The sequence below is a fragment of the Anguilla rostrata genome, chromosome 4 (genome assembly GCF_018555375.3).
Source record: "Anguilla rostrata isolate EN2019 chromosome 4, ASM1855537v3, whole genome shotgun sequence".
NCBI lineage: Eukaryota > Metazoa > Chordata > Actinopteri > Anguilliformes > Anguillidae > Anguilla > Anguilla rostrata.
In genome coordinates, this window is record NC_057936.1 from 50,645,376 (window position 1) to 50,660,475 (window position 15,100).

General features: G+C 43.5%; 1 protein-coding gene across 8 annotated transcripts in view; it reads left to right on the forward strand.

The window, feature by feature from the left end:
• sulf1 (sulfatase 1) overlaps positions 1-15,100 on the forward strand; it is a 104,269-nt gene that overhangs the window by 52,148 nt on the left and 37,021 nt on the right. The window contains exon 1 of one of the 8 annotated variants that reach the window (XM_064333042.1): positions 7,333-7,861. The exons of the other annotated variants lie outside the window; for them this stretch is intronic. The gene's annotated coding sequence lies outside the window, so the exon portion shown is untranslated. Of the gene's footprint in view, positions 1-7,332; positions 7,862-15,100 lie in introns of those variants that run through there. 8 annotated transcript variants of the gene reach the window in all.

The window sequence follows — 15,100 nt, forward strand, 5'->3', positions numbered from 1 at the left end:
TTTTAGAGTTCTCACCTCCCCAGCCAGCGAAATCTGCTGCCATTTTGTGTCAACTTGCATGCCTTGGAATGCACTTCCATCTACGCATCTGAACCAAAACAAGGGTTATCACCTCCAAATCTGCTCCTATCTGTGCAGCATAGAGTTACTCCACTGGCTCTGGTGCACTCAGTGATTGTGACAATGCGCTCCTCTAGATGCACTTTCAATTTGTTGTGTTGTCATGGTTGCGAGCATATCAAGAGGATATTTTGAGGAACAGATAATGACTTGCATAGTTCATACACTATCAGCATTCTATTAACATTCTTGATATGGATAGTTCTCACAATGCTGTCATGATCAGATCGGAAAGTATTCCGGTTCAGTTCAAGTCTCTTTGGTAGGGTAATGTCATGGGATGTATGCAGCAGTGTAATTCTAATTCAGTGTTCAAAAAAGAGAAACATTCCTAGAAATACTCCTCTTAAGTGAATTTACTAGTCATCCCGTTTGGGTTAAGCTTTTCATAACAGGTTATGTCAGGGGGGAGGGTGAAACAGAGCAGGGCTGCAGTATCTCAGCCCTTACATTACATTACAGGCATTTAGCAACTTACACAATTTTACGTAGCATTTTACATTGTATCCATTTATACAGCTGGATGCATACTGAAGCAATGCAGGTTAAGTACCTTGCTCAAGGGTACAACGGCAGTGCCCTTCCCAGGAATTGAACCCATAACCTTTCGTTTACAAGCCCAGTTCCTTACCCACCGTGCTACGCTGCCGCCCTCAGCCTAATTGATTGTGACGGCAGGCCTGTGTGAAACTGAGATGACAGCCCTGATAAACGCGGGTAGGGTGGAATAGTGGCAGATACAGGAGAAGTAACTCCTGTATTCCGTTTCACACTCGAGGGGTATGGGGGCTGCTCAGACGAACACGTCGCCTAAGGGGCCGGCCAATAAGAAGACCCCGCCTCGCCCATTGATTGTTGATGGCAGGTACCATGCCTACCAAGAAACACAGACCCTCTCGACAGGCACGGAAAGCTGCTGTTGTTATTTGAGTAATCTGGAGGCACTTACTGACAGTTGTTCGTGAGAATATATAAGAAAAAACGCTTGTAGCTTTCTTGGCTGAATAAAGCCCTTGGAGTTTCCCTGTGCTTCCAATCTGCATTCCATTAAGTTTTATGGGATTACTTACAAAATAAAATGTTTTGCTTGTACTAAATTTGGCAATTTAAATCAATGTTGTATAATAAAATTTAAATCCCGCTGGTAATTTGCACCCAGTTAAATCACAAGTTATTATTCATTGATTTATTGGAAGGAGTAGTGATTATAAAATAAATAATATAATTCGGTATGTGGATATAACATTTTATGTAGACAGCTTTATTCCATGGAAATATTTCATATGCAATTACTTATTTTACTCAGAAAACTGCAAAGGAACTGTCATTCAGCATTTGGTTAAAACAGTTCAGGATCATGTCAGCTGCACAGAATTTTCCCCCTGACCAAGATTTGTGGTTACGTTAAATAAACCTCCCACCCACCCATTAATAAGCAATATTTTCCTGTAATTAGCACCAATTCATGGTTTGGATATGCATTCCATCTTTGATTTGGGAGCTTTGTTAAACATCTTTGTAAAAGCAAAAAATGATGTATAATCCAAAATGTTTGTACTGTAAATTTTTTTTCGAGTCTTTCTTATTTGAGGCAGCATTCACTCTTGAGATGAGAGAACTGAGAGAATAACTTTGTGGTTCTTTAAGGAGCTGCACATTAGAAATTATTGGACAGAAGCTGGTCAAATGTGGGGAAATTGTGATAAGATATAACAAAGGCAATTTTCTATGATGGCCTATGCCAAATTAGACGGACGTATCTGGTTAAAACAAATGATGTCATTTTGAGTTTCCATGAGGGAACCAAAAAAAAGAAATACCTACTTCACAGCTGTATATCATGCATATACTGTGATATCCTATTTCAGGGAAAGAAGGATTTTACTATGCCAGCAGAAGAGAGGCAAATGGCACTTGTGACTACTTTAAATTACATTATACTGCTAGGTTTGGGGATTGCTTTTCTATGAAAAATGGCTATTTTTCTACTACTATTATTGTATAGTAGTACTACAATCTATACTAGATGCCGTGAGTAGGTGCTTGAAATTTTGATAAGTTTTCAAGTTTTTTTTATTTTTATTTGTCATGTTGAAATACTCACACTAAGTACGTCGGCGAAATTTGATCGCATAATTCACACTCCTGAAAACTGCCAAAGATAATATTGGCAACCTCATGCTGAATGTTTTATCATAACAACTGTCACTAATGCTACATAACTCCATGCGTGGGTATTCTGCAGTATCTTGATAAAAGTGCGTGGTTGGGTTAGTCTCTGCCTCTTTTATCAGGAACAGGATGTGTGTTTCTCAACGCATGGGTTTTCACATCAGAGTGATCTATTGCTTACCATGCGACATTTAGCTCTGCACCAGCTTTCACTGAAAAGGTAGTGAGAACTGGTAAATGATAAAATGTACTTATGAAAAGTTGGTGAGTGGGCCTTCACTTATGTGTGTTGTGACAGTGGAGCGCATGGCCTCATGCGTCTGTGGGTATGGTGTGTCTGTCTGACGACTTGGTCTGCGTGAGCCGGTTTCTACCTTGTGTGCTGTATGTTCAGCTGTTGGAGGGAGAATAGTGTTTGGCAGGAATGCGGGCAGAGTGGTGGAGGTGGGGGGGGCTTAGCTAGCTTCTCCACTCCTGCAGTGTCACACAGTGTTGCGTATCGTACACATGCAGCCCCCTCCCCGTACCCCCCCCCCCCCCCCCCCCCCCCCCCACGGAACTGTCAGCTGTGCTTGGCTGGTATGAACTTGAAAGCCACCATCTCAACCCTCAAAGGCATGGACTCCGGGAAATAACATCAGTGCCCGGTGCGGGTAAATATAGATGTAGCCGTCTGCTACGTCTTAGCATTTGCCTGGCACAGCGATACCCCAGTCTCGCCAGAGCTGTTCGTCTCGTCTTTCCCACACGCAAATGATTGAAATGAAGGTGACGATCTCCAAAAGCTAATGTCTTCCCTGTGTTCTACCCCTGCTGATTCCAGCCTTTGGAAGGCTTGATCTTTGGAGACTGTGTGACTGCTTCCAATGTTATTTCCATTTTCTATGTTGGCTGCTCTTGTGTCAGATGAAGCAAGACAGCAGTGATTCTGGGAATTTCACCAGGGCTGTGCACAGTCTTTTGGAGGGGCAGAGGCTCAAGCTGAAATAGATAAAGGACACCACCTGTATACATGTTTGCACGCAATACCGTCTCTTCAAATTGCATTTCACCATTGACCGCCTGCACATGCACACTGTAATTCACACAGATACCTTAGTCTTCAATATAGTTTACCTTTACTTAAGAAATGAACATTAAGTAAGCATTATTGACAATATTTAAAATTGAGGATACATGCACTCTCCGTTCTCCAAACTTTCACTCCGAGAAAATTCATGGCAAAGAGGTGCAATATGGAGGTGTTTTCATTGAAACTATCTTGAAGTACAGGTTTTGTTAGGTAGCCTTTATTGCACATGGTGCTAAAGCTAACGTGGTGGTTATCAGAGTGGCGTATCATTACGTGTACTTATTCATTAAAACTGATGAAAATTGAATACTTCAATTTTATCATTTAATCTCCCCCACGATGGGGAGAAGTTCTGTGTTTTCCTGCCAACTGATTGTTCACATCGTTGGCACACCGGTTAATCATGGAAAATTTATAAAAACAGATTGACACCAATGACCAGTTTGAAGGAACGTTTTCCACCCTGTCTATTTTCAGCTCATCAGTCGCCACTGAAACTGAGCTAGTTGAGCTGCATTAGCTGTTTTACTTCATACCCCCTTTCTACCTCCCTGCCAATGTCCTGTATTGTTATGAATTATTGTGGAAAGAAATTAGGAATATAGTGTGCTGACCATGACCTAGGCTACAAAAGCGGACTGATGACGTTTAGCTAGCTAGCCTAGAGTTAACTAACTTAGATACGCACATTATAGCTGTTAATGGATTCGTTTAGCTGAAATGGTATTGGAGATATTGGCTTAACTTGTGGTTTCATCATGCACCTCTTTTTCTGCTGGTCAGAAAAGACATGGTTGAAATGGAGCAAGGCATCGTTCACCACGCACCACACGCAGGACGATAATGCGCCTCGGATATTCGGGATGCTGAGATTGCAACGTTTCTGTCTGTAGAGTCAGCTCTGAGGCGTGCGCTGAGCAACATTTCTCAAGGTGCAAACATTTAGGAATAGCAAGGGGGGCCCTTAACAATACAAAAACAAGTCGCTGAATCATTTTGTGAGCTGCAGCCTGCCCTCTGACGAAAATAAAAAAGTTTCATCAGTAAAAAAATGAACAGATAAATAAAAAATACCTTTGTGGCTGAGGGCAAAAGGGACAGAGGCTCAAGCCTGACCTCCGGTCTGTCTGTGTGCGTGCCTGAATTTCACTAAAGCAGTGCTGGGGCCGCAGTTATGTGGACTGGCCATACCCCCAACCCCCACTCCCCAACCCTCCCCCTGGTTGCACCTGCAAACCCTAAAGGATTAGTGAGAGAAAAGGCCCCTCCAGGAACGGACAAACAGGGGATTCCTTCTGTGAAAGAGCTGGAGGTGAGCGGGTGCCTGTGAAGTCCCCCTCCAGTGTCAGATGCCCTGCGGTTAGTTTACTTCAGCTAGGGCATCTGGCCAACCTGGTTAAAGTGGCATAAGAGTGAGATCATGCACAGATAACGGTCTGTGCATGAACTCACGATTTCTGTGTACAGCTAGCGAAAATTGGCTCTCTCTGTGGTCATTTTTAAGGCTTTAAGACAAGCTAAAGATGCTAGTGTCTGTTATTTCAGTGCGTTGAAAATGTGTTCTGTGTGTGCAGCTTTGGTTTTTTGTCTTTTTAACAGCTTTTCCATTGTTTATTTTAATGCAGTTAATCAAATTAAATCAATAAATCTTTACTTAAATTATCCAGTAGATATTGCCACACATACATCATGTTTTTTAAACTGTGATTTCTTGTAAGGAGTAAAACCATCTATAAAGAGTAAAAACTCAATGAAAAAGATTTGGCAACTCGCATGAAAAAGAAAAAGTCTGTTTTCTCTACAATTCCTTATGTTTTTAAACCATTTTTATTATGGATTCCTTCTCATATTTCATTTTAAAATGCTGTTTACCCAAACTATCAAATTGTGGTTTAAATGTATGTGTGTATTGCTGGATTCAGAAAATGAAAAACCAGTGTGGCCTAGCAGGCATCTTAATCCACTAAAGAGGAGGAAGCATTGTTAGCCCATGGCCTGCCTGAAAGGTCTTTAGAATTCCTTGCCATGAGGGCAGGGTTGGGGGTTGGGGTTGGAGGCGTGGGTGGGTGGGATGTCCGATGCGGAGGGGGTGGGGTACGTCTTTGTGAATTCGGTCAATTTAATTTGAGTTCTGTGTCCCCTATAACCCCGTCCCCTTAGACCCAGCATCCACCTGGAATACTTTTGCGTATCTTTAATGAGAACAGGTTTGTTCTATTTAACCCAATGTGCTTAGAGACTGAACAACAATGAAAATAATGGGCAGGGCTGATGAGGAGTTGAAATATGTGTATTCAGTGTCTAGCTTTCATTTGAATCTTCTCACCAGAAAGCTGATTCCATTGATAAATTGAGGGGAAAACTGTGAGGAATTCCCTGTGTTGAACTTTTTCATGCCCGTATGTCTCTTGTGGTTTTTTTCCAAAAACGAATCCTGCATTTGATCGAATCTCTTTCCTTTTGATTATGAGGGATTCTGTTATGTAATCTGTATGCAAGTTTTTTTTATTTTTTTTAAAAATTATTTTTATTTTAGAATGAACATTTTAACATAGCACATTAAATTGAACCTTTTAATACTGAATGTCGGGGAGGCCTACAGTGGCAAGTCAGGTCTTTTTCCCTGCAAGGTTTTATGTGTTGTTAAGACACGTTTTGCCATCTGGTGGCTCAAATCAAGAGTTTGTGGCTCAGCCCCTTTTCATTTGTAATAAAGCAGAAGTATGCCGGGAGGGTGGCATGCAGCAGCTCTTTTATTTTTCGCTCAATAACAGACCGCTTGTTTTTCAGGGCGGTGCGTTTCCTCCTGAGGCGTCTGCGCTGATGAAAGCGCGGTCTCTCTGTCTGTCTGTCTCTCTGTTTGTTTGTTTGGTCTGAGCGGAGGAGATGATTTCGTTTGCGAGGGTGTGTACGGGGTCTGTGTGACCCGGGCAAAGTGGATACTGAGTAAGCAGGTGTGAAATGTGCTAAGAGAATGCAAATGGGGCCTTTAACCACCTTTTGTTTTTATTGCCGCGCTGCTGATTAACTCACTGTTGTCTTGTTAGATATCCAAGCCCGTTTGAAATGTGTATTAAGCCACAGTTTGGCTTTTGAAGTTAAGTGGTCAGACACCAGGGCATTTGGAAAACGCAGAGTTTCAGTTCTTCACACAATCAGGGAAACACAGGAACCGTTAAGAGGAGTGAATGGCTTTGATTACTTTTGAATTAACTGAATTAGCATGTTTTTCATTTCTCAAGTGTTTGTTCATAGTGTAGAATATTTATTTTCTCTTAAAATGACTCAAAAAAGTGTGGACAGTATAAAACCTACTGCCCGGACTGAAACTTTGTCCAGTTTTCCAAGTGTTTTTGGGGGGAATTCCCCAGCACACACGGACTACTGCGGTATACACAATTTAACATCACCTTCCCTCCAGGAAATCTATTTGTGCATGAAACTCTGCATTGGAAGTGCCTGCAGTCTCTCACTCCTGTTGGTTTTCCCGGTAACCCAAACCAGTTTTTCCCTGCTGCCGCTTTATTACTTAAGGCAATGGGGTTTTTTTGAAGGAAGGAATGCTGCAGAGGCAGTGTGGAGATTTATCACAGGGAGATGTGAACGCTGCTGCTCGTGCTGACCCAGCTGCAGACGTGACAGTTCAGTGCAAACGGCAGCTTGCTTGTGGAGCCAGCGCTTTGTTTTTAGGGAGATTCATTCAAATGGCTTCGCCACATACTTTGCTGAATTGTTACTCTTTCAGCAGGGCGAGAGGTATGGAGTACCCCCCCCCATACCTCCACCCCCCACCCCCGGCGCGCGCACACACACGCACACGCACACACACACACGGCACGAATGGAAGCGTGAGGCTGCTGTTTGGCTTGTGTGTGTCTCCCAGCGAGGGTCCCCCTGTGCTTGTGGGATCTTTGGGAGATGTGAGGAGCAGCGTAGCTGGTCAGCAGGCATAATCCACTCCCTCTACACTCTCCCCTAGCACCTCCTCCCTTTCTTCTTTTTTAGAAATTATTTTGCTCTCTATCTCTCTGTCTCTCTCGCTTTCTTTTACCCTCTCTTCCTCCCGCTGTATCTATCCCTCCTCTGTCTCTCTCCCTCCCCCATCTCTCTCTCTCTCTCTCTCTCTCTCTCTCTCCCTCTTTCCCTCCCTCTCCCTTTCTGTGATTCTCAGGTTACCATGCCCGGAGTTTTCAAACGTCTGCTAGTGTTTCCCTGTGTCCTTGTCCCTGCCTCTTGCTACAGAAGAGCCACCCAGCCGCCTCTGTGATTGGATTGGGTAGTTAGTCTTGACACACCACTGCGCTGAGTGCTTGAGGACGTGTTTCAACAGATGGTTGGGGTTAGTGTGTGTCATCACATTGGAGAAAGGATTAGAGAAGGAAGGTTGTCTTCCAGGAGCTGTGTGGTCCTCAAGACACAACCTATATGAGAGGCAGAGCTGTGGAAACCAAGAGGACTCATTTTCTTCTACTAGGAGAGTTCCCTCACTGCTTTCAGGTATTGTAAATATTTTATCCCTATTTCTCTTTTTCTCATTGCTAAGGTTTTCATAGTGTTATAGTGGCCGCCTTTGCAAGCATCCACAGTCACAAGCTAACAGAATGTGCAACAGAGATAAAATCCACACTGCTTGCAATATCAAAGCTCACCCAATCAGTGATGGAATTGTGTTTGAGATTAGATAGTATTTGCGCATGACACAAACTTTGAAGGCACACAGGCTTACTTCTGTAACTTTATTAGTTTCTCGGTGATTGAATTTATTTAAGTTTTTAAATTGTTGAGACATTGGGGGATTAGTGTGTGCACATTCCACAAATGGGGTGCTCTCCTCCACACATGCAACTACTTGCTAGAAATGTTTGTCATTTTGTCGGACAATCAACCCAAACCAAAGCTGAATGCAGAGTTCTTCGCACCAAAAGACTCTCAGTGGTTTTGTTTGAACCCAAGCAGTTGAAAGTTTGTTTTGCATTGTCAGAGGTGACTCTTTTACTGCGTGTAGGAGAAATATGCATTACATGTTTTTCTGATGTAGTGTAAACATTTGCCATGTGCCTGCTCTCAGAAGTCATCAACATTGCTGGTGTTTAATGCGATCAACTGTCTTCTATCTTAAGTAGTTTGTAGTGTAGGATAATTATGTGTGTATTTATTTACAGGGAAATTAATAGGATTCAGTGAAGTGTTCAGACATTCACATTTCAGTAATGTAAATAAATCTTTTTTTATTTGTGGGATAGCACTTTTGGCTGAAAGTGTCTCCAAGTGTACTGTTGAAGAACATCTTCCGGATAAACTGTCAAAGTTGCAATGTACCCTTGGGGAAGTCAGAATTTATGCTTCAGTTCAACTATTTAACTCACTGAAGTGAGCAGTGAGACTTTGGCATTGGAGTGGCAATATGATGTGTATTATTAATATGCAGCTTGAGGCAATGTATACTCTGTGAGGTGCTTGCAAAGTAGACACAGGAATTGTGTGAATTGTGTTCAAAATCTGTTAATCTGCTGTGTCTTAAGCAGCTACTCATTTCTAACTGAATTTAGCACACTTCATGAGACTGATTAATACGCAAGATAGGGAAGGACGTGATTTCACTACATGATATGGACAATGTTTTGTGGCTCGTGCTATCTGCATAGTTTTCATTGATGGTAATCAATTGTGAAGTACTATTCTGATGAAAGCACATTTTTGTAGTTTATCACATAATGTGAAAATGGCTTCATCAGCACTGTAGAAATAGCATTGTATTCCAGATGGGACAGAATAGGTGCTAATGATCCTTTACATTTGAAAGGGAGAAGTTTGGCAATTTAAAAGGCAGACACCATATGAATTGCAAGGCTTGCCCTTGTGATCGATAGTAACAGGTTATGTGCATTGGGCATGTGTTATATATTTGGTGCATAAACAAATCCATTTCTACATCATGTTTCCCTGACATATTTTGCTTTTATTACAGAAATGCATTTATAGAATGCCTATGGTCTTGGCTGTTGGACATCTCCTGATGTCAGGTTGCAGCTTTTGTCTGGTAATATTTTCTTCCCTGTATTTTTGGGGAGCACATGTGCTGGAGGGCTCCTGGCTCTCCCACACCACTCAGCAGCCCACAATGTTTGTCACAGCGAGCTTCTTACTTTTTCTCTTCATGTGACCCTTTGTTTTTTAATTTGGCACTTCTCAAGTTGTTGCTTGAAAATGAAGGGAAAACAGAATTGAGGAAATTCGTTTTTAATATTTTTGTAAATTTAATGTAATCTTCATACATTTTTTGACAAGCTTTTAGGCTCCTTTTTTTAAGTTCCTCCTCAGCCTAGTTACTGCTCCCAAATTCCAAAAGAGCATCATTCATGACCTACTTTTTCCTGAATGGCAAGCTTATATTGTGGTCCTGTTCGAAGCCTAAATTAGTTGCAAGTATTGGTTGCATGAGACTCAATTAGTGCAAGACCTAAGAGGGGCTTCACATCTTTGCACGCACGTTCCCGGAGTCTGTACACACCAGCACACGCTGACATAAGGAGCTTTTTGCAACTACCACAGCCAGGTGCGTTCTGGTCCATTTTGCATCACTGTGTGTAAACAATGGCAGCAGCTGCCACAAATAAGTTGCAATTCCAGGCAGCCTTTGCCAAAGCAAATATTAGTCCAGTAGCTGTTTTTCATCATTAGATTTTAACTTGAGACTCGCTGTACTGCGAGAATACACAGTGCACATAGCGGTCAGTTTGAAGGTCCTGCTACTGAGAGCACCTCATCAAAAAGGAAGTCAAAATATAGCTCATCAATAGAACGAGAGAAAGGAACTGTTGAACTGTGGAACTGCCACTAATATGCCTCGAGTAAGGCACCTGAACAACATGTGTTCAATTTACATCAAATGTGTCAGCAGTTGTTTTTGTCTCATGTGCATGTGGGTATGTGAGTGAGCGTGCAAAACTGTCGGGAATGATTTCATAGCCTTTATGCACATAAATACACATGTTGTATAGATTTTCTATTTTCTTGTAAACACTGTCCACATGGAAGGTTTAGAATGCATGGGTTTTCTCTGACATTTGCATTCATTTATGAGCTAAAATCAAAAGCACCTTTTTGCTTATGGAACTGAGAAACAGAGGCACTTGAGAGAGGTATGATTCATGGTTGTTTATGAAAATAAAAACACCGCTATGCTTTAAAACCAGTGTGTTTGCTCAATTGTGTCAAACAAATCACTTTCATAAGTGTCAGACATCTGGCAATGAGCTGGAGAGGCAAGAACATTGATGTGTGTTGTAGGAAAGCGCAAAGGATTATTGACTTTTCTGAAATTTGTTTTGGTAACCTTCAAACCTCATTTGTTATGTTCATTCAGTGTGCTTCGACTGATAGTTATCTGTTCTGGGGAATAACTGTTTATTTGAGCATTACGTATGCATTCTCTCTTTCTCTCTAGTTGAGAGTAGTTTGTCCTTAGATTATGGCTAAGGCTGTAATAGTTCACAGTATTCATTCTGGGGACTGTGTTGTATGACTAGCTTTATTGCCACTTGCTGTGAAATTCTGCCCTTTGACCATGTTAAAGTTATTTTAAAATGTTTGAAATTTGGTTAAACTGAACTCCATTACTGATGGATTAAGTTTGGATTTCTAATAGAGTTGTTAATTTTGATATTTATTTCATATGTTGTAAACCTGGTGCCAAGGAAAATGAATGCTTGGAATTTATAAGGTAATATATATAAGGCACTAAATATATCCTTCACAGATTGATTTTTGTATTTTTGGGAGCTCACCGTGGAACCCCCAGTGTTTGTCCAGTCACACACTAGTGCATCTGAGGTCATCATGGACAAACATGAGATCAAGACCTTGTGAAATTGCTCTTTAATCCCATCAGCTGAGACTAAGTTCATTCTTCCTGGGAATTTCCTTTGCAAGCTCTGGAGTATCACCCCTGCTTAAATCATGGCTAAACACCTCAGCTTCAGTGATCCAGATCTTCGCTACTTTTGGGACCACTTTAAACTAAGCTCAGAACAATATGTTCCTGTTATCTCATGCGCTCTTGCTGCTTTCATTTTTAGTGTAATGGGCAGTATGAGTAAAAATGGTACACGTATTCCGTGTGCTTCTAGTTGCTCAAAAAAAAAACTTTTTTTTGAGTGAGGGGAACATCTGTCATTGCTGAAAAAAAAAACCAAGTGCTCTGAAATAGAAATGCATCTGTGGCTCCTCCCACCGTGACACGCAGCAATGGGCGGGGTTTGGGAGCCGAGGGATCAGAGAGGGGTGAGGCGGGGAGAGGTCGGCCTCTCTGAACTGAAAAGGGGAGGCCGCTCCTGGGCGGGGAGCGCGGAGGCCGCCTTGTTGTGGTCGCTGAATGGGGGTCAGAGGCCTGCCTACCGTCGTGCCGTGCCCCCCTCCGGTCCCTCCCACCCCCCCCCCCCTCGTACCCGGTCCCCCCTGCCCACAGCCACACTGTCCCTGCCTTGTCAACTCTCTTGTGCAATAATCCGCCTCCCGGGGAGAAGCAATCTGTTTTAGATGTGAAAGAGAAAGGTCCGCCTGTATCACGTACAATTAAACTCCCGTCAGAATGCATCTGAGGCGGATTTGGTTAAAACTCCGAGCCGCTGGGGGGCCAACGCTTTCATCCGCCGCCCCCCCACCCCAACATAATGGAGATAATGGAGAAGAATCCAGGGAACAGGCACGCACGCAGCTCACCCGACAGCCCGCTTAATAAAAGCCAGCAACCCTCCCTTTTCCACCTCCAATAGGCACAGAAAAAAAAAAAACATTCAACAGACAATGGTGTTGGGCTGGCGGGCAGCTGACCCTTAGCAGGCTCGAGTCGCTGCTCTCGTAGACTGCAGCGCAGCTTTGCTGCTGACCTCTGCTGTGGTTTACAGTGGGAAGTTTCAAGTCAATGTCAGTGAACTTAATGTTTGTGGTCAAGACCTTAAGGTACATGAGATTGTGGGAAGTTGTGTAATTCCCAAAATGGGCGGTGTGTCTCTCCCCCCCCCCCCCCGGTCGGATCGGCGTGCGAGCCGCATGTAAACCGCGGTTTCATGGCTCCGTCACTTGTCAGGGGGCGAATCTGAAGAACGAGTGCTGGCTGCATTCTCCGAGGGGCCCTTTAAGCGTGTTTCTTCAATGGCTCCTGCAATAGATTTATGAATGGGTCACTTGTGAGCCATGAACTGCACTTTGCCGGGTGAAAACAACAATCGGTCTCCGCTCCGATGCTGTGCTGTCTTTCCCAGCTCATTGTGTTGTCCTAAATCCTATGGAATTATCGTCTTATGTGATTTCAGCTGTTATTGCTACATCAGGTTAAATTAAGTCCTTGCGCTCTCACTTTGTGCGCGCTGGGAGATTGCTTTTGTCTTTGGGGCGCGAGCGGTTGATCTGTCCTTGTTTGTGCATGCGTCGGGAATGCGAACTGTTTATCGGCAGGGCTTTGAAGGTTTTGCACATAAAAAAATCCATATCTCTCGCAAGGAGGCGTAACCTTTAAATACCGCTAATTTAAGCAGGCGATGACTTACCGTCACCATGGACGATGAAGTGAATTGAATTACAAATCATGCCATACCACGCCTCGGAAAGCCACACAGGTGCTGCCAGAGGCGGCGCGAACGAGAGCGTCTGTGAGCACAAATTACAGGTTACGCCACGATGCAGACAGCGACTGCGACGCAGAGCGCCGAACGCCAACCGGCAACGTGTTTTACGAGCGGTGCCGTGCGTTAAGCGTCTCAGTAACGGAAGAGCTTGTTTATGACGGGCAGGGTCACCAGTGACTTTTTCCTGTGAGCTGCGTCTCGTCTACGGTTTCCCAGGAATATGTCTGCACACGTTCCACATTCTGCAAGGGTATTGTTTCAAACCCTGCCAGAAATACCCTCGCAAACAGTTGGTGACAGAGCCATTAACTACTCGGCTTCGCTCTGGAATTTTGCTCCAAAATTATTTGGGGACACACTGGGTTTTTTAAATTCCGGTCTGCAGTCTTGGTGTTCGCTGGGCCCTCGCTGTTTCCCTGAAATCATTTCACTGTGTCTATATGCTCATGTGCACAGTGTGCAGTTATCGCGCTCATGATAATTACATAGGGAAAATGGCTAGAAGCCAGTGTTGTTTTGGTACATAAATGCTGGAATGTTACCCAGGAACATTTGATCTGTCTCTTTCCAACTGTCTTTGTTTAAACTAGTGTTAGTCCAAAAAAAAAATGTAGATTTTTCTCTCTTTTAGAGAAACTTAGACTTTAATTTTAACATATTTAATCTTTTTTTTCTTACCCATTTCCATCCATGGCACGTCCAGGGGGATAGAATTGGGAGATCAGTGTCAGAATTCATGCCGTAAATCATGACCTTGACAATCCCGTGTAGGCAGTGTTTTTAAATGGCTTATTTGGAATATCTTCTGAAAAAGCATAGAAAACAGGAATATTGCGTTTCATTTTCCGTCCTGCAGCCTAATTTGTTATGTCTGTGTAAAAATGGCTTTGTACTTTGGAAGTGCACTAGGAGGAAATAAATTTTTTAAAAAGCCTCAAACCCGGTCCTGACAGTCAGCCCAGATGTTCCAGCACTGGCTGTGGTTTTGCTCTACAGTAAATCCAGCTGTTATTTACATTTCGGGTCAGGGCTCAATCCAGTTAGGCCCTCTTCATTACTGCAGCCCCAGTGCAGCTGCTTACTACAGTCCGGTCAACATGGACACCCAATTTCAGCTGTTTACGTAAGACCTGGCTGTTTGTCCCATCTTAGGTTTTTATGCACTTGTGTATTGCGACACCTTCATATATATCGATGTCACAAAGTGTTATCCGTCAAAAAAAAGAGTATTATGGTACTATGTGAATTACGTTAAATTATTAAATTTATCTTGTTATGATGAGTGGAAATAATGAAAACACCCAGTTTTACGTCACTGCATCGCCAAGGAATCATTAGCTTCGCGCTTCAAAATTTGGAGCTGACACGCTGTTAGACATTAACGTGGCGTCGAGCTGGACCTATTGTCACGTCGTTTAGGGCTCCGAGTCAGAACTAATTCGATGTAGCGCCGCTGCGCATCACATTCAACCTGCGTTTGCTTACAAATTGCTGTCGTGTCCAAACCCGTGCCCCCCACCCCCCCCTTTCGAGCGAACCTAGCGGACGAGCAGCTATCCGAGAGCCGCGCATTAATCATTTTCAGAGTCTGTACGGGTCATTAAATCTTTAAACCGTTTCGGCAGACCCTTCTCGCTCGCCGGCGTCAATGAGTAGCCCAGGTTCAAAGAAGGGGGAAAGCTCTCCCGTTCCCGCGGCGATGGCGGCCGGCTCACCGCGGAGGCTAGCTAAGCCTGGCGGCGCGTCCTCTCTCTCTCGGAGAGAGCTCGCGGACATAAAACGGGATTTATGTCTTAAGAGTCGCCGCCGTGCCACACTCCTCAGCTGGCTGCCTGAGGAGAATAAAGAGATCGCTAAAGTGGCTCAAACGCCGAGCGCTAACAGAAATTTGCTTGGCCCTGTGTTTTTTTTGTTTTTTTTTTCCCTCGTGTGCGACCGGGTTACTGGAAACCCTGGAAACGCGAGGGCGATTTATTTATTCCGAACAATCACCTCAGTGGAAACTCACTGAAGCAATTTGAATATTTTCTGCGGCACCGTAATAGCATATCAGTGGAAGTATTTCGCTTGTGGTGAAACGGGCGAACGCGCGTGCGTCCATGAACACGGG